The sequence below is a fragment of the Amblyomma mixtum genome, chromosome 10, assembly GCF_055824585.1.
Source record: "Amblyomma mixtum isolate Tamu chromosome 10, ASM5582458v1, whole genome shotgun sequence".
NCBI classification, from domain to species: Eukaryota; Metazoa; Arthropoda; class Arachnida; order Ixodida; family Ixodidae; genus Amblyomma; species Amblyomma mixtum.
The window spans coordinates 147,414,648-147,438,890 of record NC_143021.1 but is presented as its reverse complement, the minus strand read 5'-3'; the positions used below and the strand labels follow the sequence as shown (position 1 = coordinate 147,438,890).

Sequence of the window (24,243 nt, the reverse complement as noted above, 5' to 3'; positions counted from 1 at the left end):
TGGGACGTTAAACCCCATAAACCAAGCCAAACCTTATCTTCCTTGTTGGGACACGTGCAACATGGGCGCCGTCCTTTCGGAACATCCGCCCCAGTACCTCGATGATCCCTGATACACACGGCCTAAACCACGAAATGAAGACAGTGAGAAATGACTTGAGAAGAAACTGCTACCCGCTTTCCTTCATTCAGAACACGCAAAGAAGGTTGACTCCATCGAAGAAGCCTACTGCCAAAGAAGACAAAAGTGCTAACTCACCGAAACCGAAACGAGCTTCTATTCCGTTTGTATCAGGGATCAGCGAGGCGCTGGCGGGGATGTTCCGCAAGCACGGCGTCCATGTTGCACCTGTTCATACGTTTACATAGGCGAAACGAAAGATTTTACGAGACGCCAGAAAGAACGTCAGTACGATGTACAAAAAAGAAAGGTGACAACAAACGCAATCGTGGAGCATGCGCAGGAGACTGGCCATGAAATGAACTCTGATGAAGCAGATATACTGACAACGGAAAAGAATGTATCAGCCCGCCGAAATCTCGACTCACTAGTCATCCAGACTACGCCTAACACAATAAAGAATAATGATGGCACATTGCACCCTGTCTACGTGAGATGTCGAAGGCCGATACTAACCGCTACAAAAAGCCTGGGACGTCCAGCCGGTTGCTCATTCTGAACAAGGGAGCCGTAGCGCTACCTAAACGTCATTTGTGTTTGACCATGATCAGTGAACACTGAATCTCCTCAAGCCCCATGATTCCTGACCAGTCTGCACATGGTAGACTGCAGTCGCTGAATGACATAGACTGCACATGGTAATCTCGGCAAAGCGCTGTAGATTTGGCCGAAACATACATTCTATCACGTCGGGCGTGGCTGGCTTCTTGGAAATGCGTAAAGCGGAAGCAGACGTCGTCTTCCAAGCATTCCGCTAGGTCTTCGAGCCAAAATTCATCGATTTATTTTCTCAGTTCTGCCGTGCTGGCATCTCTGTACGGTGTATTGTTCGCTGTATCACGCGCCGCTAATCCACAATTAAAGTTTCCGATCACTACTAGTCTCCGATCGGCATTGCAATAGGTTTTGAGTCCCTCAAACATCTGTCGTCTTTCCTTCAGTACAAAGGAGCACACAAGTATATCACCCGCCACAGCACAGAACCAAAACTAAAATCGCAAAGAAGTATACATCCTGCATGGTCCAACCATACGGCTTGCACATAAAGCCCACAATGTTGGCGAACAAAAAGAACACAGCCTGTACTGAGCTATCTCGGCACAGCGGAAGTGGTGGTTGCAGCTGTGCGTGCACTCCGCTTACTGTGGCAGCAAAAATACAAAACACACACTGCCGAAACCTGTCATTGAACCAGGGATCTTTAGATCTACAGTATAACGCTCTTCCAACTGAGCTATTTCGGCATGGTTGAAGTGGTGGTTGGAGCAGCGTGTGCAGTCTGCTTACTGTGGCAGCGAAAATACAAAACAAGGAGTGCCGAAACATGTGATTGAACCAGGGACCTTCAGATCTTCAGTCTAACGCTCTCCTAACTGAGCTATTTCGGCATGGTGGAAGTGGTGGTTGCAGAAGTGCTTGCACTCTGCTCACTGTGGCAGCGAAAATACAAAACAAGGAGTGCCGAAACATGTGATTGAACCAGGGACCTTCAGATCTTCAGTCTAACGCTCTCCTAACTGAGCTATTTCGGCATGGTGGAAGTGATGGTTGCAGAAGTGCTTGCACTCTGCTCACTGTGGCAGCGAAAATACAAAACAAGGAGTGCCGAAACATGTGATTGAACCAGGGACCTTCAGATCTTCAGTCTAACGCTATCCTAACTGAGCTATTTCGGCATGGTGGAAGTGGTGGTTGCAGAAGTGCTTGCACTCTGCTCACTGTGGCAGCGAAAATACAAAACAAGGAGTGCCGAAACATGTGATTGAACCAGGGACCTTCAGATCTTCAGTCTAACGCTCTCCTAACTGAGCTATTTCGGCATGGTGGAAGTGGTGGTTGCAGAAGTGCTTGCACTCTGCTCACTGTGGCAGCGAAAATACAAAACAAGGAGTGCCGAAACATGTGATTGAACCAGGGACCTTCAGATCTTCAGTCTAACGCTCTCCTAACTGAGCTATTTCGGCATGGTGGAAGTGGTGGTTGCAGAAGTGCTTGCACTCTGCTTACTGTGGCAGCGAAAATACAAAACAAGGAGTGCCGAAACATGTGATTGAACCAGGGACCTTCATATCTTCAGTCTAACGCTCTCCTAACTGAGCTATTTCGGCATGGTGGAAGTGGTGGTTGCAGAAGTGCTTGCACTCTGCTCACTATGGCAGCGAAAATACAAAACAAGGAGTGCCGAAACATGTGATTGAACCATGGATCTTTAGATCTTCAGCGTAACGTTCTTCCAACTGAGCTATTCCTTTTTTGCTTTATTGCCGGCTTCGGCGTTGATAACAATGTACAATTGATAAAACATGTCAAGCAAGCTTGGGCTGACATGATATGTTAATTTTTTCAATTAACATAGTTTGTTTTCAATTTCGTCAAACCGTCAAGCACATCAGCCCATGCTGGAGGTTCAGGGAGCGCGCCGTACACTTCTCTGAAACGTACAACACTTTGAATGAAATGTTCCTGTACAGAACGAACTTCTACATCAGCATTATTGAACTGCATTCTTATTTTCCACAAGCTATGCAGGCCCAGGAGCATAATTGCATCCAATGGAATGCCATCTGCGTCGTGTAACGGTAAGAATCTTATGCCGTGGGAATCTAAGGGTAAGTCTCTTTTTAAAGTCCTTTGAAGAATATCTCAGAAAAAGCGTGGGTCCCAACAGCCGAAAAACACATGTTCTATGGTTTCAGCTTTGTTGCATAGAAAACAGTTAGTTGAGCAGGGAATGAAGATGCCGTTATCTTGCATCCATGTTTTGACTGATAATGTGTTAGTGTGAAGTTTAAAGAAAAAAAGATTTAACTGATGACGATAGCGGCATATTCTTTACTCTCTTAAGAACATCTGCTCCTGGGCCTTCACGATGCGGGAAACGGTACACTGGTACAGGTAGCATTATGCCCACTAAATCCTTATCCAGTTTTTTTTCTCCTACGTCACACAAATATTCCACAGAAAATTGCACGTGCAACATCCTATACGCGAGTATGATCTCTCGCAGATCCCCTCTCACTGTCCCACCCATACTTTGGCACGAGCACACAAGAAACTCTGGAAGTAATCGACCTAGCCGAATTTGCACTACGGTGCGTAGGAACATATCGTTTTGATCTCGGAGGTACATAAAACGCGAGACCACTTGTCGCAGAAATGTGTGTGCCAGTCTGAGCACACCTTTCGTCAGGACAAAAACAAATTTGTTCGACTGGTCCTTTCCCAAGTCGAAGGCCAAATAAAAACGGCAAAAACAGGATGGATTTCTTGAATGTTGACTCGCGCTGCGCTCAGCACACTCATAAATGCCATATCTTTGCGGCAAGGAAAATATTACAAACCGTGGCACGTAAGAACATGGACAATTGTCGTCCTTACCAGGCGTCAGTTTTTTCTTTGACTTTCGCTGCTTGCTCATTCCAGTACCGAACAGGCTCTTGGTAACAATCAAGTGGTACTCCTAGATATACTGTCGGAATGGTGGACCAGCGCATTCGAGAATAGTAGTCGGGCATGACTTCCCAACTCCCTTGCCAGTACCCGTATTTTTTTCCCAGTTGATCTGAGGCAAAGTGGATCCACAGAACTTGTGTACTAAATCTGTGGCTTCACAAAAACTTTCTCTATCCGAACAGAAAACTGCAATGTCATCGGCATATGCCAAGATCTTCTCTTTCGCTGACTGCAGCCTGTAGCCCATTATGCGGTTGTTATTCTGGACAGCCATTCAAAATGGCTCTAAGTAGGCTGCAAATAGCAAGGGTGACAAAGGACAACCCTGGCTCACAGAAGACCGCACTTGCAGGCTCTCTGTGAGGTCTCCGTTGACAGCAGTTCGAGTTGTACAATTTGCGTGCGCCATTTTCACGCCCTCTTATTATCTCGCCCACATTCGAGTAATCTAATATTGCAAAGAGCACTTCATGAGAAGCACGGTCAAAGACTTTTGCCAAGTGCAGCTGCATCATCGCCACTTGGTCGTCAAATAGTCGCAGCATTCTAACACTGATCGCGCTGCATGTGTGTTAGTGGCGATGCTTCGCCCCTTTATACCACATGTCTGATGTGCCCCTACCAGCCTGGTTATGACTCCCTGAAATGTTTTTGCCAGAACCTTCATGAATATTTTGTAGTGAACGTAAGTGAGGCTTATCGGACGATGAGAGCTCACCAACAGGCGTTTTTCCGGGTCATCAGTTTTTGGTATGAGCAAAATGTGTGAAGTTGTAAACGACATTGAAACATGTTTTGTTTCGCAACATTCTGCAAATACTTTAAGCAGGACAGGAGCTAATATAGTTCTTAATGTTTTGTAGAAAGCAGGCCTCAGGCCGTCGGGGCCAGGAGCTTTACCAACTGGCAATGCGTCTATCGCGTGCTCTATTTCTGGAAATCAGTTGCTCAACACGCGTTTTCACTTCTTCGTCAAGTTTCTGCATAAACGGTAGGAATTCACTGCAAAACCTTTCTTCAGCTTTTCGTGAATGACCCAGTACGTCTTTGAAGTCATCACGGATTACGCCCTTGATAACGCTGCTTTCTGTCGAATCATCTGCGCCCGTGCTTATTTGTCGCATCTCCTTGCGACATGCCTATCGCTTCTCATCAGACACAGCACGCTTTGTTGGGGGTTTCCGCTGCCCACAGCTTCTCCGACCGTGCACGAATAACTGCCGCTCTGCACTTATCTGCGTCTATTCTTTCAAGCTGTGCTTTTACATCCTTTATTTCAATAAAAAGGGTCCCTTATTTCCCTTATTTCGTTAAAACATGTTCCTGGTTCAGCGCTTTCTATACTGATCAGGAATTCAAGCTGATCACGAAACAGTGTTTCGGTTTGTTTCTCTGCGTATCTCAAGGTGCTAGATTTTTTCTCAATCGCTCTTATTTTGACACGCTGCTTAAAACCTTCACTGAGTAGCGTAGTTTATCCGTTGCGCTGCAAGTAGTTTGTTTAGCTCTTGCGTTACTTCATTATTAAAGCCATCGTCTTAAAATAATTTAGTATTACATTTCCACCAGTGCCAGAAAAAATGAGTTTTGTTTTTTTGCCAAAAGCTGCTCTTACTAGGGAATGGTCATAAAGGGCACAGGTTTTAGTTCGTACAAGGTAGATAGAGGCAGAAGGTCCGCTATCAAGTACAGTCTGTCTAGCCGTCGATGGCTTTTTCCGTGAAAATGAGTATACCGCGGACAGGTACCATATGAGAATACACTCCCAATATCCTCTAAATAGTGCACATAGACCGCTTCCTTCAAGACGTCAGCGCTTTTGTCTCGCACCAAAACACCATTTGCAAGATCAGAGGTATGACAAACAAAACTGAAATCGCCAGCTAACACAAGCACCCTGTCACAGTTTAAATATGTCTGGAAGTGATCAAAAAGATTCTTCGGTCAGTCGCTACATTTGGCGCATACGCACAGATAACCTTGAAATTCTGGCCGGAGTACATAAAATCAACGATCAGAAGTCGGCCGCTTTCACAGGAGAACAAGGACTGCACATTGATACCAAGGTTATTACGAATGAACAGAACACAGCCACATGAGGCGCCGACAGAGTGACTCACTCATACATCGAAATGAGTCCGGAAAACAGACACCATTCGATCCGTTGCCTCCTCACATTCAATCTTAGTTTCTTGAATTGTTACTACGTGCAGATCGTTATCTAGAAGAAGGCGACTCAACTGGCACTGTCGCCTTCTTGCCCGAGGCCTCGTACATTCAAAGTTGCTACAAGTAGTGCTTCCGTGAGATTGATTGCCATATCGAGTGAAAAAAAGAACCTATCGCATCACAAACCACCCACGCCCCACTTCGGGTTCTACTGTACAAAACTACGGAGTCGGTTTCCCCGCCTGCCGTGAGTCGGCCGTAATGTTCGTCCGCGGCTTGTAGGTCACTCGCCTCATACCTTGCGTTCTATAAGGAGGCTCGTCACCCCCGCTGGCAACCTACTGCGGCTCATTCTTGCGCTGTCATCATGCGCCCGTTTTCCGGCCGTGACGCTGGTTGTTGGAGGAATGTCCACGGGCTCAGCCACAGTACAGGCGGCGCTCACCGGAGAGTCCCCGGGCTTTGCAGTCGCATCTCACGTCACTACATCGTCAGCATGTGCAGGAGATGGAGGCGACTGCGACGGAGTGTCGACATAACAAGTTTGTCTCTCCAACTGATTCGCCCGAATAGCAACTGACGGGCTCTCTCTCCACTCACCCGCTCACCGCTCTCGATCAGTTTTTCGCATCGGCCTCATCCATGAGCAGCTTGGTCGTCTTCTCACTGGTCATGGGCACGGTGACGCTGGCGTACATCCCAGTGCACTGGCTTTCCTCTTGCCCGAAACGACGACAAGCGTTGCAACATGAGATTTTGCACTCACGCCGAATATGGCCCGTGCCGCGGCAGCGCAGGCAAAGGGGAGGCCTGCCCGGCACGGCCAAAAGCGTAAACCTTCCGTCTACACTCACCTCGCGGGGCAAGTCGTTGATCTTCACGCCGGCGTTCAACTTAACGGTCACCGGCCTCGTAGTTGAACCCTTGTCCGACACGCCTTGTGCGCGCCATCGCTCCCTCGTCACGTCCGTCACCATCCCGAACAGAGAGAGCGAGTCGCTCGTCTTCGTCAGGTACGCTGTGAAGGAGCCAGTGCAGCTTTATTCGGACTTTCCGGTTTGCAGGATCTATCACAATAGATCCGGCACCTTTCACTTTACGCTCACCGATGTTGATCTTCACAGCGTCGGGGTCCTTGAACGTGACGGCCCACACATGACTCATGCGATACGCATCCAGGGCGATAACTTCCGCCAGGAGCGACAGTGGAGCCAGAGCATCTCGAAAATCTTCCACCCTTTAGAGGCGAACACTGATGTCCCCGTGCAGAAAAACTGTGTTCAAAACAAAACGCCCTGTAGGCAAACTGGGCAGTACGACCAGGTACTCGCTGTCCGAGCCAAAATTCCTGTTTCCGCGGCCAGACATGGCAGCTGCAGCCGCTCCGACGGAGCTAGTCATTACACGTCCGTCACGCTAGGTGGCCGGAAGTGCAATCAACTTAGTTATTTCGGCACGGTGGAAGTTGTGGTTGGAGAAGTGAGGGGTACTGTGCTAAGTGGGGCTAGCGAAAATGCAAAACAAGCACTGCCGAAACCTGGGATTGAACCAGAAACCTTTAGATCCAATATACTGTAGCGCAGCAAAAGACGAGGACAGAAGAGACGAGAGACGAACACCACGAGCGCTAACTTCCAACAGATTTTATTCTCCTGAAGCATCACATTTATAACGCCAGAAAACGGTAATCACATGTGCGAACAGTATCAATTCCTCAGAAAAACAAGCTCTTTATCTGAGAGGAGAATGGAAGGTGTGCTTACACACGAGCATCCTGACCTATTTATCTTTTCAGCTTCGATGATTTCGCGCGTTACTCTTTCTCTGCTTTTTCCTATTACGACACTTTTATCAAAGATAGGCGTACATGTTTTTGACTTGCATGCAAGAATGTGGTCAACCAGCGACCCGCCTTCAGTCTAACGCTCTCCCAACTGAGCTATTTCGGCAGGGTGGAAGTTGTGGTTGCAGAAGTCTGTGTACTGTGCTCAGTGGGGCCAGCGAAAATGCAAAACAAGCACTCCCGAAACCAGAGATTGAAGCAGGGCCCTTTAGATCTTCAGTATAACGCTCACCCAACTGAGCAATTTCGGCACGGTGGAAGTTAAGGTTGCAGAAGTGTTTGTACTGTGCTCAGTGGGCTAGCGAAAATGCAAAACAAGCACTGCCGAAACCCGGGATTGAACCAGGGACCTTTCTTTAGATTTTTCAGTCTAACGCTCTCCCAACTGAGCTATTTCGGAACGGTGGAAGGTGTTGCAGAAGTGTTTGTACTGTGCTCAGTGGGCTAGCGAAAATGCAAAACAAGCTCTGCCGAAACCCGGGATTGAACCAGGGACCTTTAGATCTTCAGTCTAACGCTCCCCCAACTGAGCTATTTCGGCAGGGTGGAAGTTGTGGTTGCAGAAGTCTGTGTACTGTGCTCAGTGGGACTAGCGAAAATGCAAAACAAGCACTGCCGATTCCCGGGATTGAAACAGGGACCTTTAGATCTTCCGTCTAACGCTCCCCCAGCTGAGCTATTTCGGCAGGGTGGATGTTGTGGTTGCAGAAGTCTGTGTAGTGTGCTCAGTGGGGCTAGCGAAAAAATTAGGAGTCACTTTGGCGACTAAAGTGGTGCAAGGCGAAAGCCTTGCCACGAAAGCATTCTGCCACGAATGTGGTTGTGAATGATGATTCATGTGCTACCAGCGAATGACGCGTCCATTGGCTGTCTGCGTGTGTTACTGATGTGTGGTTAACATGTTAAGCTTCGCCTGTAAGAGTGGAACGCGACAGCGTCTTGCAACGCTGCCAGGGAGTCCACAGAACGCCATCGCCAATTCGGCTGTACGCCTTGCTGGACGGTAAATTTATTTTTTGAGGAAAGGAAATGTATCTCTCTCGCATATCTGGGTGGACACCTGCACCTCGCCGTAAGGGAAAGGGGGAAGATGGGAGTGAACGAAGACGCCGTATTAGCTAGACGCGCCTTTGTTCATTCCAAACCATTCAGCTGGCATTACGGAGTGGCTAGCGTGCTCGTATCGCACTCCGGAGACCCTGGTTCGATTCCCCAACTCGACCAATTTCGTTCTCGGTTTTATTGATTTATGCGGTCTAACTAGAAAGGTTAATTAGGCTATTTCATATTTATATCATTGTATTTCTATCCATCGTGTTCTGTCATTCACCTGTCAAATGTTGGAACTATCTAGGATGTTCGACACAACGTATATGAAACGAGCAACGTCGAACTGAGTGGGGAAGTGCGTGGTGGTGGAGCGAACGCGGCTTCGTACTTATCTGTTTTTTCAGCAGCGTCTCCTTCCGCGGATGCTGTTGTCGCTGCGACGCGCGTCTTTTCTTTTCTTTTCTTTTCCGCTGTCTTCTGACCTCTTCATTCTCCTCTATCTTAATTAGGCTAATTTATTAATTAAGCAATTAACTAAACTCAGTCCCACTTAGTTGGAGCATCACTATACGATCCCTTTGATTGGTTGCATGGTTACTAGCCAAAGTACAATTGACCCCATTTGAAATTCGCGCACTGTGACGTCACGAGCATTTCGACCAATTGAAAAGCGTGACATTTTCTGTCGACAACTCCTACTTACAACGATGAGGCATTAAAGGCTTCCGCCTTAAAATGCAAAAACAAGCACTGCCGAAACCTGAGATTGAGCCAGTCACCTTTAGATCTTCAGTCTAACGCTCCCCCAACTGAGTTATTTCGGCGGGGTGGAAGTTGTGGTTGCAGAAATCTGTGTACTGTGCTCTGTGGGACTAGCGAAAATGCAAAACAAGCACTGCCGAAACCAGAGATTGAAGTAGGGCCCTTTAGATCTTCAGTATAACACTCGCCCAACTGAGCTATTTCAGCATGGTGGAAGTTGTGGTTGCAGAAATGTGTGTGCTGTGCTCAGTGGGGCTAGCGAAAATGCAAAACAAGCACAGCCGATACCCGGGATTGAACCAGGGACCTTTAGATCTTCAGTTTAACGTTCTCTCGACTGAGCTATTTCGTTTTTTTTTTCTTTATTGCCTCCTTAAAGAACCGTTCAAACAATACAGACAACACTAAAACACGCAGTACAGGCATACCTGGCGCAGTTAAAAAATTGTAAGTCTCATCAAATCCTCAAGAACAGCCATTCATTGCGGCGGCTCCGTTTGTGCGCGATACACCTCTGCAACGTACGTGACACTCTCAATAAAATTTTCACGGGGAGAACGAACAACCATGTGCGCATGTCGAACGGCCATCCTTGTCTACCACAAACTGTGGAGGCCCAGGAGCATCAACGTATCCGACGGTGTGTCATCATTAATCTCTGCAGTTAAAAACTTGATTCCTGAGGGGGTAACTGGTGGCTGCTTTTTAAGTGTGCGTTGTAAAATGTCCCAGCGAAAGATCGGATCCCAGCATTCGATGAAAACATAGTCAATGGTTTCTGGTTTTTTTGCACAAAAGACAGTTCACTGTCCAGGGCACAAAAATTCCTTTGTCCTCGAGCCATGTCTTTACTGAAGAGTATTAGTATGCAGCTTGAAAAAGAAAGTTTTAAAAGAAGCTCTTAGAGGCATCTTTTTCACTCTTTTCAAAACGTCATCTCCTGGGCCTCCGCAGTACACCGTTCTGTACAGTGGGGCTGGCATCCTGACGTCAATTAAATCTTGGTACAATTTCTTTTTGTTAACCAAAGACAGGTACTGTAAAGAAAACCGAGCTGTTAGTACGCGATATGACAACAATTTCGTGCCGATAACAAGTTACACCACGATTCACAGCATTACTAGTGGTAACAATGAAACCAGGTAAAGTTTTAGCCAGTCGAACATGTAACATTGTGCGCGAAAAACCATCACTTTGGTCCCGTAATAAAAAGAACCGTGACACAGTTTGTCTAAAAAACAAATTTGATAAGCCAAGTCCTCCATTGCGGACCGATCGAAAAAGATTTGAGCTACTAACGCTCTCCCAACTCGAGCCCCAAATGAACACTGTAAAAGCCCTGTGTATTTTTTGCACATTCGTCCGCGACATGAAGAGAACTTGTTACACATACCAAATTTTTGCGACAAGAAATGCATTGTACACTGTAGCCCGCGCAAACATTGAGAAACGGCGGCCTTGCCATGATGCAGTCTTTCCTTTCAAAGTCTCCATTTTTGCCTTCCAATATTCGTTATTTTCTTTGTAATACTATAGTGGGACTACCAGGTATTTAGCTGGTGCCATCGTCCAAGCCATATTGGCAAAATAGTCCGGAGTCATGTCCCAATTGCCGTGCCAGATGCCAACGCTCTTTTCCCAATTAATCTTGGAGCCCGTCTGTTCGCAAAATTTGAGGGCTACTTGAACCACGTCAAGGACACTACTTCTGTCCTCGCAAAATACAGCGATATCATCCGCGTAAGCTAGCACTTTGACTTCTGATGACTGTAGTTTGAAGCTATGAATGCTTGCATGGTGCAACAGAGCAACCCAGAAATGTTCAAGGTACAAGGTAAACAGCAGTGGCGAGAGTGGGCAGCCTTGCCTCACTGATGATTGAACAGGAACAAGTTCCCTAAGCGTCCTGTTTGTTACAATACGCTTTGTGCATTCGCTGTAAGCCATCCTGACACCTTCAATAATCGTGTTCCCGACATTGGTGTGTTTTAGTACCTCAAACATTATTTCATTCGAGACCTGGTCAAAAGCCTTCGCCAGGTCGAGCTGTAGCATAGCAACTCGGCCTGCGAACGCGTCGCAGCATTCTAAAACATTTCTCGCAATATGAGTATTAGTTGTGATCGTGCGACCCTTGATTTTACATGTTTGGTGAGGACCTAGAAGACTTTTAATTACTGTTTGTCCTCTCTTCGCCAAAATTTTTATTAAAATGCTAAAATTCGTGTTTGTTAATGTAATTGGCCTGTGACTCAACCGACATCAGCCCCTCTGGGTCTTCTGTTTGTGGTATTAATACGATGTGAGTTGTACAAGGGGGCAGTCTATTTTCCTCGTACACACGCTGTAAAACCACTGAGAGTTCGGGCGAAAAATCCCTGTAAAAGGCTGTACCCATCGGGACCCGGGGACTTGCCTACAGCTAACTCCTTTATCGTCGTCACAATTTCGTCCGTGCTTAAAGCACCTTCTAGGCTCTGTTTAGTTTCATCATCTAACTTCGGCATGTCAGCAAGAAACTGTTCTTCAAATCACTTTGCACTTGTTTTGCGACGCCAAAAAGGTACCTATAGTGCTCGACGAATGCCCTTTCAATTACCACGCTATCAGAACTAATTTCATTTTGATAAGATATGCGTTTGATTTCCTTCTTCGTAGCGAATCGTTTTTCATCGCCCAACGCCCGTCTATTTGGGCTTTCCCGCAGCCATAACCTTTCTGCGCGTGCGCGAATCACTGCTGCTTTGTAATTTTCCACATCACGCAGTTCCAATTCGCTTTTAACATTGCTTACTTCACTAGTGTACGCGCCGGGTTCCACGCCTTCCATCCTTACTAGCCATTCAAGCTGCTGTTTGAGCTTTCTTTCCTTTAACATTTCGTTGTAGCTTCAGATAGTGCCCCTTTCAATCGCCATCATTTTTACTTGGATTTTTAGTTCCTCCCATGCGACCCCGTACTGCGCAGGCTCCCTTCTCAAAACGTCGTCAACCTTTTTTTTTACACTATTAAAAAAATGTCATCTTCGAGCAGTTTAGCATTAACCTTCCACAATTGCCAATCAAATTTTGACTGCTTTCCTTTCGTCCATAGCGTAAAGGACACTATGAAGTGGTCACTAAAGGATACAGGTGTAACGGAATAGTAGTTACAAAGAGGTATCAGATCCAGTGACAGATACGCTCGGTCTAGTCTGGCATGACTTTTCCCCTTAAAATGTATGTACTGTTGTTTTCCCGCGTTCGATCAAACCATGCCAACATCTTCAAGGCTATGCTCATTGGTTAGCGTGTTCAAAAGTTCAGCGCTTTTATCTCTAACGTTGGGGTTGTTTGCACGATCTTCCACACAACAAACAGTTGAAATCACCGAAAAGAATAACGGCGCTATTGCATTTTATGTAGGGTTCAAGGTTTTCGAAAAATATAATTCGGTCTTGCATATAATTTGGTGCATACATGCATATCAGTCGCCATTGCGAACCGGCAAAAAGAAAATTTAAAACAATCAGCCGCCCATTTTCACTGACTGCTAGAGACTCCTCAAAAATGCCAGCGCATTTACGTCTTAAGACGTCACAACCACCAGATGTACCTATAGCAAGGCAAATATAAACATTATAATGCGCCGTAAACGCTGCAACCATACCATCCGTCTGCTCCTGGCTCTCAGCTTTCGTTTCTTGCACAGCCACAATGTCAAGCTCAATGTCTAGGCAGATGCGGATGAGCTGGTACTGTCGCCACCTTGCTGAAAGACCTCGAACATTAATGATGGCAATCCTTAGTATATTCTCCATTTTAGCTATCATTTAAGTGCCGGAACAGACAGATCGTGCAGTGAAGAGAGACGTGTGACGCGTAGCAGCAGTCAGAAATGCTCTTTGTGTGCAGTACACACTACTACACGCCGAACACTGTCTCCTCTCTCGTACCTTCGTAGCGTCGCGCGAGCACACCGCTGCTTGTCCATCCATTGCTTGGCGTTGCGCTCCTAGGAGCCTTGTGAGGCACCGGTCCCGGCGTCTACGGGGGCGGTTGTGCCGCCGGTCTATTGACCGGCGGGATTTTCGGCTTTGGGCCTAGTGACTCCCGGCGTCCTCCCCCCCGTTTTAGGTGGTGGTTCATCGTTGCTGGGAGAAAGGAGCTTGACGTCGTATAATATTTACTTGCGCGATCTTTTAGCAGTTGCTCCGCTTGCCTCGACGCCATCCATATCGACGACGCCCTCCTAAACCTCGAATGTTTCTTCCGGCTTATCTACGCTTTTGGCTTCCTGGTCGCTGGAACTTTCTTTGAAGTGCTCGACATCCTGCTGCTATTTCTCCGTACCGGTGCTTTCAGGAGGCAGTTCAGGTATCTATTTATTTTGTTTATTTATTTTGTAAGACAGGCGTTCGGCTCAAGAACCTTGGGCGGCTGGCGTAAGGAAGAAGAGGACGAAGACAGCGGCGCCGATGCTTGTGCGTGTGCGCTGATCGCTGCCGCTGGGACTGATCGCTGCCTCTGGACTGAACCGAGGCGTACCGCTAGCCGTTCGCGAAGCAGCGCCTTCGAAGACTACACTACACTACACTTGGTGGAGGTGATGTCTGCTCTCACCATCGAGATACGCCACCATGCCCAGGCTTCCAGGCTCTACCATGGTGCCCGACCCCCCGGCCCAACCTGCCCAGCCTGCTGGCCCTGCTGTCATCTGTTCTGGTGCCGTCTGTCAGCGCGACCCCATGATCTTCAGCGGCACGGATGACACCGATGTGGAGGATTGGTTGGCCTCCTATGAACGCGTAAGCGCGTATAACAAGTGGGACGAGAGCGTCAAGCTTACCAACGTTATATTTTATTTAAGCGACGTTGCCAATCTATGGTTCGGCAACCACGAAGCGGACATCTCCAGCTGAGCGTATCTGAAAACCAGCCTCACGGAGGTCTAAGGCCGTCCCGCTGTGCGTAAGCTTCGTGCCGAGCAATGCTTGCGCAGTCGGGCACAACAAAGCGGCGAAAACTTTACCAGCTACATCGAAGATGTAGTCGATCTCTGCAAACGCATCAACGCTTCCATGAGCGAGGCAGACAAGTTCCGAAATATTCTGGAAGGCATTAATGATGACGCCTTTCAGATGCTCGTCGCGAAGAATCCCCAGTCTGTCCCCGACGTGATAAGCCACTGCCAAAGCTTCGATGAGCTGCGCAAACAGTGCCTTTCGACCCGCCGAGCCGGCTTTAAAGAGGCGAATATTTCCAGCTTGGCTCTTCCCCGGGACGGTGCTCTGGACCATCAGTCGCTCCTCCAGCACATTCAGCAGTACGTCCGTGAGGAAGTCGCCCGCCAGTTGTGCTTGTCGACCAGCCCACCTACTCTTGCGCCGCCGCTCACTCCCAATATCCAGCGTGTCATACAGGAGCAGGTCGCCGAGGTACTGTCCTCTCCTCCTCCACCTCCTCAGCAGCCACTGATCACGGCTCCTTTAACGTACGCGGATGGTGTGGCGCGACCGCGGCCTTTGCCTGCTTCTCCTGCCTACGGGCCTCCCCATCACCTGTTAGAGCCCCAGCGACATGCACCAACCGCTTATCGTCCGGTTGCACGCCCAAGACCGCAGCCGCAGCCTCTCAACCCCTGGCGTACTCACGACAACCGCCCTATTTGCTACGCCTGAGGAGTCTCTGACCACGTGGCTCGCTTGTGCCGCAGTCGCGACTATCGTCCGTATATTTATAGGCGTGAGCCGACTTACGATCTATCCCAGACCTCCTCGCCTGTGTCACATGAGCCGCCTCCCGATCCGTCTTCGTCTAGCTACCGTTTTCGCTCTCACCGCTCGCCGTCCCCTGGCCGACGTTCCCGCTCTCCGATGCTCCGCCGCCCACACGCTCCGCAAGCGGGAAACTAACGGCCGCAGTTCCGGAGGCAAGAACTGCGCCGCCAGCGACTCACTCAAGCCCTGCATCCGTGCCAGCCAACATTATCACCGTGTTCGTTGAGGGAGTCGCCGTCGAAGCACTTGTTGACACGGGCGCAGCCGTTTATGTTCTTAGCCACACACTCTTTCGCACACTCAAAAAAGTGACTACGCCTCTTCCCGCCGTTTCTCTCCGAACCGCCAGCGCTCAGGACATTCGACCATTAGCCGCCTGCACCGCCCGCCTGCTTATCGAGAACGTCCCCTACACAATAGAGTTCATCGTCCTCGCCCGCTCATCTCACGACGTCATCCTTGGTTGGGGCTTGCTTTCCAATCATCACGCTGTTATTGGCTGCGCCCGTAATCAGCTTGAGTTATCGACCTTCAGTGACGCTCCGTTGGACGTGCCCGACGCTGCTGCCGCTACTGTGATCCTCTCACAGGACACTGACGTTCCGCCCTTTTCTTCAGTGCTCGTGGCTCTTTCTTGTGCTGCTCTGTCCGACGCAACTGTCGCATACACGCCCTCTTTACGATGCGCTGACCAGAGATCGGTTTTGCTGCCTCATTTCGTGCTGACAATTATTCGTGGCTCCAGCGCTATTTATGTGTCTAACCCGTTCTCCTGCCCTACCACTTTGCTCCGTGGCCAATCGCTTGGTAGTGTTGCCGTGCTAGATCCCGCCTCAGCCTACCCCCTCGTCGATAGCACGGCCGACCTACACGTCAGCGCCATTACGCCTGTTTCCATCGCCAATCCGTCTCCTCTCGATGTTTTTCACCGCTCCGTCGACGCCGCCCTGACGCCTAACCAGAGGGCTCAACTTGTCACCGTCCTGCACCGTTTTGCAGCTTCGTTTGACTACCAGCAAACATCATTGGGCCGCGCAACCACCGTTACCCACTGTATTGACACTGGCACACATGCCCCTTTGCGCCAACGTCCGTACCGCGTGTCAGCCGCTGAGCGCCGCATCATTGACGAACAGGTAACCGACATGCTCAAGCGCAACGTGATACAGCCGTCGCAAAGCCCGTGGGCATCGCCGGTGGTAGGTACTTGTCAAGAAAAAAGACGGTTCCATCCGGTATTGCGTTGACTACCGTCGTCTGAACAAGATTACACGCAAGGACGTTTACCCTCTCCCTCGTATCGACGACGCCCTCGACTGCCTGCAGGGCGCTGAGTTCTTCTCTTCATTAGACTTGCGCTCTGGTTACTGGCAGGTGCAGATGGCAGAGGCTGATCGCCCAGAAACTGCATTCGTCACACCCGACGGGATATATATATATATTTAATGTCATGCCGTTCGGCCTCTGCAATGCCCCCGCCACATTCGAGCGCATGATGGAGTACCTACTCTGCGGGCTTGAGTGGCACATATGCCTTTGTTACTTACATGACGTTGTGATATTTTCGCCGGATTTTTCGTCTCACCTCCAGCGCCTTGAGACTGTTCTTCGCTGCCTGGCCGACGCAGGCCTCCAACTCAATTTAAAAAAGTGCCGCTTCGGAGCTCGGCAGCTCACCATTCTCGCACATGTCGTGTCCAAGGATGGCGTTCTCCCGGGCCCGGCAAAGTTGCGAGCTGTAGCAGAATTTCCGAAACGGACTTCTGTAAAAGACCTCCGCAGCTTCGTGGGCCTCTGCTCCTATTTCCACTGCTTTGTCCGCAACTTCGCCACTATCATCGACCCTCTGACCAAGCTCCTTTCCGGCCACGACCTTTCGGCCTGGTCGCCAGCCTGTGATGAAGCCTTTACGACACTCCATCTCCTCTTCACCACTCCGCCAATTCTGCGCAATTTCGGCCCCCGTTCTCCGATGGAACTCCACACCGATGCCAGCGGTGTCGGCCTCGGTGCAGTCCTCGCGCAGCGCAAGCCTGGCTTTGAAGAATATGTTGTCGCTTACGCCAGCCGGACACTCACAAAAGCTGAAGCGAACTATTCTGTCACTGAGAAGGAGTGTTTAGCCATCCTGTGGGCGATAGTCAAATGCCGCCCTTACTTGTACGGGCGCCCTTTTGACGTTGTCACCGATCACCACGCCCTCTGCTGGTTGTCGTCTTTGAAAGATCCCTCTGGTCGACTGGCGTGCTGGGCTCTGCGGCTTCAAGAGTACGACATCCGCGTGGTCTGTCGTTCCGGTCGTAAACACGCGGATGCTGATGCCGTCTCACGTTCCCCTCTGCCGTCTGAGACAGCGTCTTCTATCTGCGCCCTGTATTCTTTGACGTTTGAGCCCGCTGATAGGGCTTCCGAGCAACGCAAAGACCCGTGGATCGCTTGCCTCTTGGATTTCTTATCTGGCCAATCGCCTCGACCTCATTCCCGTGCTCTGCGTAGTCAGTCCCACCATTTCGCCATCAGAGACGAGCTTCTTTACCGTCGAAACTACCTTCCAGATGGTCGCAAGTGGCTGCTTGTCATTCCGACCCATCTGAGCTCCTTCATTTTCTCTTCCTACCACGATGATCCCCAGTGTGCTCATGCCGGCTTCTTGAAGACCTTCACCCGCCTACGACATCGTTATTAATGGCGTGGGATGTACCGTTATGTGCGCAAGTTCGTTCAGTCGTGCCCCGCAAGCCAGCGCCGAAAAAACCCACCTCGCCAACCCGCCGCTCCTTTGCAACCGCTGCCTTGCCCAGCGCAGCCCAGCACATCCTCTTCCCTCTTCACAGCCTCTTCCCAGCACATCAGCCGGCAACCGCTGGATCATCGTCGCCATCCATCATCTTACGCGGTACGCCGAAGCGTCGCCTTTGCCATCTGGTACAGCCCACGACATTGCATCCTTCATTCTCCATCGCATCGTTCTTCGCCATGGTGCTCCCAAAGAGTTGCTGAGTGATAGAGGTCCAGCCTTTCTGTCTGAAGTTGTCGAAGCTCTCCTTCGGAAATGCAACATCGTTCACCGCACCACCTCTGCCTACCATCCGCAGACAAATATGGCCTGGTTGAGCGTTTTAACAGCACTTTTGGCGACGTGCTGGCCATGTATGTGGCTTCCGATCACTGCAACTGGGACCGCGTTCTACCTTTCGTCACCTATGCTTATAACTCCGCTACTCAAGCCACTACCGGATTCTCTCCATACTTCCTCCTCTACAGCCGTCAGCCTTCTTGCACAATGGACACCATTCTCCCTTACCGCCCTGATGCTTCTCAATATACGACTATTTCTCAAGCCTCCACTTATGCCGAAGAATGCCGCCAGCTTGCCCGGTCTTTCACTTCACACTCCCAGCAGCAGCAGAAAAGCACCCGTGATCCCTCTGCACTACTTCCCACTTCTTCCTTCTTATCACTTATCACATACCAACGTATGTGCAGCTACGGTGGTTTCACCGTCTTCCAAATACTAAAATACGTTGCACCGACTGGAGTGCTTTCCGCATTGTTCTAGAAAAAACCTGTGGGAACCTCGCTGATCCAACAGATGTGGAACAGCGTATTATTTCGGCCATGCAAGATACAACGCGCAACATCTCAGCGCCCAATTCCACAGCTCCAGTGGATGGGATCTACGCGCAGCTTCGGGCGATTCGTCGGCGCGCAGAAAGAAAATACCGGGGGACAAAGGATGTCTCGGATCTCCGGGCCTCTCGACGGGCCCAGAGGCAAATACAGCGCTATTTTGAGAACCTAGGCAAACAACGGTGGCGTTCATTTTGCAGCAGATTGGATCCCCGCAAACCACTCTCAAAATCTGGCACGTCGTTCGAGCACTGCCGACATTTCCCCAGAAGAAACACCCTTTCTGTGCATTGGCACTTTATGAAAGACGGCAAGAACTAGAGGTGGCGGAGGATTTCTGCTCGAGAATGGCCGGAGGCGCTTCTTCACCTCGGCAGCATCGATGTGCTCCCCCCACGATGGACGATCGACTGGACATCCCCTTCACAATTCAAGAACTGAAAGCAGCTCTTTCTCCTTGTACGCATCCTTCGTCCCCAGGACCTGATGGAATAACATACAATGCGCTTCGTCATCTAGGCCCACAGGTAATGGAAGCCCTCTTAACATTGTTCAACCACTCTTGCGCCTCTGCCACTGTTCCACAGCAGTGGAAAAGAAGCCGCATTGTGGCCTTGCTCAAACCAGGGAAATCGCCACTCGACTTAACATCCTACAGACCAGTAACTCTGGCAAGTTGTATTGGCAAGACGATGGAGCGTATGGTGCTAACCCGTCTAGAATGGTTCCTTGAAAAACGTGGACCCTTCCACAATGACGGGTTTCCGCAAAGGCCAGTCTGCCATCGACAGTGTAATTGATCTCGTGTCAACGGTAGAACATGAAAAACGCAGTCACAGGTTGACTGCTGCTCTTTTCCTCGACATCAAGGGCGCATTCGATAATGCTCAGCATGATGCAGTACTAAATGCACTCGATGAATGTAGTATAGGCAGACGTCTACACAATTGGATTGCAAGCTATTTGACAAACCGGACAGTCTACATGGAGACTCTTGAAGGAGACACAGCAGATCATCATGTTGCTTGTGGTGTTCCTCAGGGAGGAGTGTTCAGTCCAACGTTGTTCAATCTCGTGCTCATTGGCCTTTTCAAACAACTACCGAAGACTGTTTCGATATCCGCCTACGCAGACGATATTTGCATATGGACATCAAGTGTCACGCGTCCCCAAGTGCAAGCAAGATTGCAGCGTTCAGTTTCCATTACGTGTGCGTACTTGCGCCGTCAGGGGCTTCAACTTTCGCCAACTAAAAGCGTAGCATTGGCTTTCACACGCAAGTTAATGGCGTGGTATCCGGTCACAATCGACAGGCAAGTTATTCCATACGTAATACATCTCAAATTCTTAGGTGTTACGATAGACCGTGACCTGTCCTGGACGAAGCACATTTCTGTGCTCAAGAAAAAGCTCGACAGTTTTGCAAGCATTGTGCGGTGTATGACAGGAAAATGTTGGGGTCCCTCTGAGCGATCTCTACTACACGTGTACCAGGCGCTGGTAGTCGGTCTTCTCAGATACAGTGCACCCGTTCTCTCGGGGGTCAGACTATCAGGCCTGCGTGTCCTTGAAAGCGCGCAGGCTCGTGCTTGGGTTTGCCATGTAAAACTTCTACATGGGGCACATTTTATGAGGCCCGCGTCTGCCCAGCACGAATTTATTTTCAACAGGAGCCACTTCGTGTGCATTTGCGGCGTCTGACCAGGCATCGTCATCACCCCCTGACCAACATTAGTGCGGTGCGTCCAGATGCAGCCTTTTCCAGAGCCCTTTGGATGCAGCGCAATGCGGTGCCTTCGAACTACGCGCCACACCAGATTGCGGAGGTGCCACTTTGGGCAGTACCAAAACCATCTATACGGACAACAATCCCAGGGATAACAAAGAAGACACACATTCCAACAGTCGGACTGAAAGAGCTGGCGCTGTCATACATTACATCTATGTATACTAACACCCAGCATGTTTTCGTGGACGGATCCGTGACTACCACTTCTTCAGCTGCAGCGGTGATAGTGCCAGGAAATGCCTCATGTCACCGTTTCAGGCTCATGCACAAAACGTCCTCTACGGCAACCGAATTGGCAGCCATACGAGAAGCCGTCCTTTATATTGGTCACCAGCCAGCGCAGCAATTGACTATATTCTGCGACTCGAGATCGGCATTGCAGGTCGTACAAACTTATCTAAAACCAAGGGCATGCGAGCAGCTGGTTCAACAGATTGTGCTTTTGTTAGCCGAAGCTTTCCACCGCGGCCATATCATAAAGTTTCAATGGGTACCGAGCCACTGCGGCATAGCGGGAAACGAGCGTGCTGACGCCGAGGCTCGGATGGCACATAGTGATGGTGCTTTCATTGAGACAGCCTTTTCTAGATCAGACATTGGAGCCTTGTTGGCGCATTTAATGCAAGCGGCAATGCAGTCGCACTGGCATGATTCGAGTCATCAACAGGACCGCGTCTGTAAGCTTGACGCTGGCTCACGATTACATTTGCCATCTATGGTGGTGCGACGTCATGGGACTTTACTCCACCGGCTACGGCTTGGCGTTGCCTACACCAAACACTATCTTCACAAGATCGGCATCGAAAGTAACCCAAATTGCGCACAGTGCCGCACTCCAAAGACTATTGGACACATTCTTTGCGAGTGCCCGAACTATACTGCTGCAAGAAGAACATTGGAGGCGATCGTGAAACAACTGGACTCTCGTCCTCTCTCCGAGGAAACTATTCTAGGCGCCTAGACGAGACGTTCAGATTTGGTCATGCTCTGGGTTCCTTCCTCAAGTCCCGGCCTTTCCTCGAAACTTCTCAGCAAGTACCAGGGCCCCTGCCGCATTCTTAAGCAGACATCCCTCGTCAATTACCTCATCGAACCCCTTACACCGTCTACTGATCATCGTCGCCGAAGCCGGGAAATTGTCTACACCGACCGCCTCAAACCATACTACGACCCCGCCGTCGTCACATCACCCTAGGCCGCCAGGACGGCGCCTTTTCGCCCGGGGGCAGTTGTAAGACTGGCCTTCGGCTCCCGAACCTTGGGCGGCTGGTGTAAGAAAGAAGAGGACGAAGACAGCGGCGCCGATGCTCGTGCGTGTGCGCTGATCGCTGCCGCTGGGACTGATCGCTGCCTCTGGACTGAACCAAGGCGTACCGCTAGCCGTTCGTGACGCAGCGGCTTCGAAGACTACACTACACTACAATTTATTTATATACATTTCTGCAGCGCCATGAAGACATAATTCCAGGGGGGCATACATACATAAACAATCAATCGTACAGCATGTGCCAACTTTTTGTACAGGATAGGAAAGAATGGATGGCACATGATGAAAACGAGGGTCAACAGAGCATTCACATCAGTCAATTGGTCGGGAAAGGACAGGAAGAGGAGAAGCAGGAAAACAGCAGATGAACATGGGTGTACATCACAGTTCCGACAACAGTGCTCGGAACAGTGCTCGGAACAGCCTTCGGCACGCTGTCGTTGCCACCTGAAGCTTCTTCGTCGTCAGCCTCGTCCATGAGCAGTTCGAAAACATCCTCTTTCCCTCTCAGTCCATTGACACTGGCGTACGTCCTGACACACTCGGACTTGTCATGCCAGTAGCGCCGGCAGAGCGCACAACGCGGTACAGGACATTCTCGCCGTACACGGCCTGTGTTACGGCACCGAAGGCAAAGCGGAGCCCTCCCCGGGACAACAACTAGTGCCTGCTCCCCACCAATGCGCATCTGATGGGGCAAGTCGTCGAGCGACAGGCCCGTTCTCAGCCTATGAGTCACCTGTCGCGTCGACGACTTTTTGTCCTGGATGCCTTGAACTCGCCACCGTTCTCTTCCAACTTCAGTGACCTTTCTATGGGATGAAAAGGCATGACGTATGTCTTCATCTGGCACGTTATGCAGCATCCAGTGTAGCTTCAGGTGAATGTCGTGATTGGTGAGGTCGATGACCACGCAACGTCGCTCTTTTATATCGCCCTCGCTCAGTATTTTCTTCACACTGTCGCCGCTTTTAAATGTCACTGCCCACACATGGCTCATTTGATACGCCCCCAGGGCGACTACCTCGGACAGCAGCGATAAACCCGTCAGCGCATCTCGGAAATGTTCCACACGATACGGTCGATGCCGCACATCTGGATGCAAAAAAAAAATGTATTTAATACAATACGACCTGTTGGTGGCTGAGGCGGAAGCACTTGATATTCCTTGTCGTCGTTGGCAACACCCCTAGTACCGCGGCTCGGCTGGGCCACTGAAACCGCTCTTGAGGAGCCTGACATTCCGTGACCGTCCTGCTCGAAAGCCGGAAGTGGAATCACTGAGCTATTTCTGCCCGGCGGCAGTTGTTGTTGCAGCATTGTGTGCACTCTGCTTAGTGTGGGAGCAAAAATACAAAGGAAGTACTGCCGAAACCCGGGATTAAACCAGGGACCTTTAGATCTTCGGTCTAACGCTCTCCCAACTGAGCTATTTCTGCCCGGCGGCAGTTGTTGTTGTAGCAGTGTGTGCACTCTCCTTAGTGTGGGAGCAAAAATACAAAAAAGTTCTGCTGAAACCCGGGATTGAACAAGGGAGCTTTAGATCTTCAGTCTAACGCTCTCCCATCTGAAGTACTTCGGTACGGTGGAAGTGGTAGTTACAACAGCGTATGCACTCTGCTTAGTGCGGGAGCGAAAATACTAAACAGGAACTGCTCGATCAGCCCCGGAGAGATCGGAAGAGAGTCATTTATTCTTAATATTCTCATTACAGAGAATGTATTAAGCTTGCAAAATATATGATCGAAATATATCAAGAGTATGGCAGCACTTGTGCAGAACCGGTACCTACAAGGACGGAGACACTTTTATGCTTTATCATTAAACTTGGAAGATTGTTGTACACCATAAAAATGATGCTTAAGATCAATGCTAATCAATGCGCATAAAGTAACCGACAGATGCAAGTTTAATCCGGAGAAAATCGAGCATGGTGTACAGAACTAAGGTAGCCTAAAAGCTGCGGAACGGTAACTAAGCGTAGGCAAAAACCAGATTCATGCGTTAAGAGATAAAGGCGGTAATGACAGCAGCAACATGGATCGCATAGTTAAAGTAGCCTAGGAGTTCTGCCCAAATCTCTACAGGAGCCTGTAGAATCAGGACTGCAATATCCAGCCAATACCGAAAGAGGAAGTACAGAAAGACTCAAGAGAAATGCGAATGGGGAAAGCCTCTTCTGAGGTTTAGGAAGCAGCATATTTGTTTAGGGAGTTTGGGCATTTAGTAGGAAAACTAGCAACCCTATAAACGCAATGCCTTGTGACCTCGAAAGTACCCGAAGCCTTGATTAACGCTAGTATGATTCATATACATAAAAAATGGGACGTCAAGGACTTGAA

The 24,243-nt window shown here is 49.6% G+C and overlaps 9 non-coding genes across 9 annotated transcripts; all 9 read right to left on the bottom strand.

The window, feature by feature from the left end:
* Nucleotides 1–1,351: 1,351 nt before the first annotated feature.
* TRNAY-GUA (transfer RNA tyrosine (anticodon GUA)) lies at nucleotides 1,352–1,424 on the bottom strand. Its single transcript has one exon. It is a non-coding gene; the product is annotated as a tRNA-Tyr (tRNA).
* A 71-nt stretch (nucleotides 1,425–1,495) lies between these two features.
* Nucleotides 1,496–1,568, bottom strand: TRNAF-GAA (transfer RNA phenylalanine (anticodon GAA)). Its single transcript has one exon. It is a non-coding gene; the product is annotated as a tRNA-Phe (tRNA).
* Nucleotides 1,569–1,639: 71 nt separating this feature from the next.
* TRNAF-GAA (transfer RNA phenylalanine (anticodon GAA)) lies at nucleotides 1,640–1,712 on the bottom strand. Its single transcript has one exon. It is a non-coding gene; the product is annotated as a tRNA-Phe (tRNA).
* Nucleotides 1,713–1,927: 215 nt separating this feature from the next.
* Nucleotides 1,928–2,000, bottom strand: TRNAF-GAA (transfer RNA phenylalanine (anticodon GAA)). The gene has a single exon. It is a non-coding gene; the product is annotated as a tRNA-Phe (tRNA).
* Nucleotides 2,001–2,071: 71 nt separating this feature from the next.
* TRNAF-GAA (transfer RNA phenylalanine (anticodon GAA)) lies at nucleotides 2,072–2,144 on the bottom strand. Its single transcript has one exon. It is a non-coding gene; the product is annotated as a tRNA-Phe (tRNA).
* Nucleotides 2,145–7,330: 5,186 nt separating this feature from the next.
* TRNAF-GAA (transfer RNA phenylalanine (anticodon GAA)) lies at nucleotides 7,331–7,751 on the bottom strand. The gene is made up of 2 exons: nucleotides 7,715–7,751; nucleotides 7,331–7,366 (listed from the first exon to the last, which is right to left on the bottom strand). It is a non-coding gene; the product is annotated as a tRNA-Phe (tRNA).
* A 216-nt stretch (nucleotides 7,752–7,967) lies between these two features.
* Nucleotides 7,968–8,045, bottom strand: TRNAF-GAA (transfer RNA phenylalanine (anticodon GAA)). The gene has a single exon. It is a non-coding gene; the product is annotated as a tRNA-Phe (tRNA).
* Nucleotides 8,046–8,113: 68 nt separating this feature from the next.
* Nucleotides 8,114–8,186, bottom strand: TRNAF-GAA (transfer RNA phenylalanine (anticodon GAA)). Its single transcript has one exon. It is a non-coding gene; the product is annotated as a tRNA-Phe (tRNA).
* A 15,081-nt stretch (nucleotides 8,187–23,267) lies between these two features.
* Nucleotides 23,268–23,340, bottom strand: TRNAF-GAA (transfer RNA phenylalanine (anticodon GAA)). Its single transcript has one exon. It is a non-coding gene; the product is annotated as a tRNA-Phe (tRNA).
* Nucleotides 23,341–24,243: the final 903 nt, after the last annotated feature.